The sequence below is a fragment of the Sinocyclocheilus rhinocerous genome, unplaced genomic scaffold (genome assembly GCF_001515625.1).
Source record: "Sinocyclocheilus rhinocerous isolate Xijiao unplaced genomic scaffold, SAMN03320098_v1.1 scaffold478, whole genome shotgun sequence".
In the NCBI taxonomy this organism is placed as follows: Eukaryota; Metazoa; Chordata; class Actinopteri; order Cypriniformes; family Cyprinidae; genus Sinocyclocheilus; species Sinocyclocheilus rhinocerous.
The window spans coordinates 930,648-932,858 of NW_015651483.1; the positions used below are offsets into that span (position 1 = coordinate 930,648).

Consider the following 2,211-nt stretch of genomic DNA (forward strand, 5'->3'; position numbering starts at 1 on the left):
AGATTTTAAATAAATTAAACAGTAAAAATTGTGTAGAAACAATTTTCACACAGAATTTCACAAATAATTACAAAGAAACTGCAAGTAACACTGAATTAAACATGATTTTTTAAAAAGACTAATGTTAGTATTTTCTTGTAAAATGTACTTCAATAATCTGAGCATACATAAAATGTTCAAATCATTTTTAAATGCCACAGAAATCTTCATTTTGTGTAAGTTAACCTACTGATAATCAAAATATTACATGAAAATTCAGCCTTCGTTGGGCTCTAGTCTGCGCGAGACTGACAGCTTCTCGCGTCGATCTGAATCTGATTAACGAGATTCGTCTCTCCTTCGACCGATCATACAATACGCCAGCGTGTGTGGAGACAAACTATGTTCATTCATATTGAATACATAAAGGTTTTAAACCCATATAAATGTAATATCTTACCGAAACAGCAGGGTTTTCCCTCTTTACCTGCTGCAGTCACGCCATCTCACACCCGGAAGTGACGAACCACAAAAACAAAAGTGCGACTGTAGCGTTAGGTGAAGAGCGCCATCTGCGGACTTTTCCTCAAAACCTCCAGCGAACGAAGAGACCTGTAAGTGCCACAAGATTGTTCTGTCATCGGTATCTCATACAATCTTGTGATTTTAACTATCTGAAGCGTGTGGAAAGTTTTGTTTTTGGTCACAGTTGTAACCGGTGAGAAGGAACTGCTCAGGCGGTCAATCAGGCCAAGGGTTTTCAAACTGGGGTCCATAAAGAATTTTTATTCACTTATTTATTTACAAAATGTATTTTCAAGGTTTTCAAAGTTAACGTGTGTGCTTAACATATTTATAAAATGTGAACGTAAAAAATAATTTTAAACATTCATAAAATGTTATTATTTTATTATGCTTTCAAAACACTGGTCAGAAATCGTGCGATTATTTTATATTTTTCCTCATTTTTTTTTTAAGGAAAAATGTTAAACAGAACAGATTAAAATTCAAATCAAACAGAACAGAGAACGTTAACAATGAGTGAAGTTCTCCTTGATTCTGATTGTAAAACAGCAAATGAAGGATCACTTCACATATTATAATTTTTAACGTCCAAAAAGTGTGTGGGGGATACAACATTAAACACTATGCTGTGTCCGAAACCACTCCCTATCCACTATATAGTGCACTATATCGGGTGTCAGCCATTTTGTAGTGCTGTCCGAATTCGTTCACTACTTTTTACCCACATTATTTATTTACAAAATGTATTTTCAAAGTTAACGTGTGTGCTTAACATATTTATAAAATGTGAACGTAAAAAATAATGTTAAACATTCATAAAATGTTATTATTTTATTATGCTTTCAAAACACTGGTCAGAAATCGTGCGATTATTTTATATTTTTCCTCATTTTTTTTTTAAGGAAAAATGTTAAACAGAACAGATTAAAATTCAAATCAAACAGAACAGAGAACGTTAACAATGAGTGAAGTTCTCCTTGATTCTGATTGTAAAACAGCAAATGAAGGATCACTTCACATATTATAATTTTTAACGTCCAAAAAGTGTGTGGGGGATACAACATTAAACACTATGCTGTGTCCGAAACCACTCCCTATCCACTATATAGTGCACTATATTGGGTGTCAGCCATTTTGTAGTGCTGTCCGAATTCTGAGTGAACTTCATTCCCTATTCGTTCACTACTTTTTACCCACAATGCATTCTGATTTCGAGTGTACAACCGATGTACACTCGCTGAAGCACCATTTCCCACAATCCAATGCGGAGTAGCGACGAGCTGGAAGAGAGAGCGGGAGCGAGCGAGTTTGAATGAGAAATGCCGTTTACATCTTTCTTATTTCTGCTTTAACGTTTATTTAATACATTATTTATATTAAAATATATTATGTGTTTAATGTTGTATCCCCCACACACTTTTTGGACGTTAAAAATTATAATATATTATGTAGGCAATAACTCAGTTTAATATTTTTACTAATTTACTGAGGTGGCATTGTTGTTAACTTACAAAAATGATGATAATTTGGTGGATAATTTAAAGATGTTCGTTAATCAATCGCCTGTAGGTAGCGTATTCATTCTGATGTAAAATTAACGGTCGCCTGAGGGCGCTCTACGACCATTATCTTATCTGAGCTCAAAACGCTGCTCGGGAGAGTTTCAAGATACTAAAAATAATAAATACATAAAATTATGAACATGTG

At 33.9% G+C, this 2,211-nt stretch overlaps 1 protein-coding gene across 1 annotated transcript in view; it reads right to left on the reverse strand.

Annotated features, from left to right (window-relative positions):
- The window catches only part of LOC107712841 (phosphatidylinositol N-acetylglucosaminyltransferase subunit C-like), a 2,227-nt gene extending 1,703 nt beyond the window's left edge, over positions 1 to 524 (reverse strand). Inside the window, exon 1 of the mRNA XM_016518204.1 lies at positions 440 to 524. The gene's annotated coding sequence lies outside the window, so the exon portion shown is untranslated. The remainder of the gene's footprint in view (positions 1 to 439) is intronic.
- Between the last annotated feature and the right edge of the window lie 1,687 nt (positions 525 to 2,211).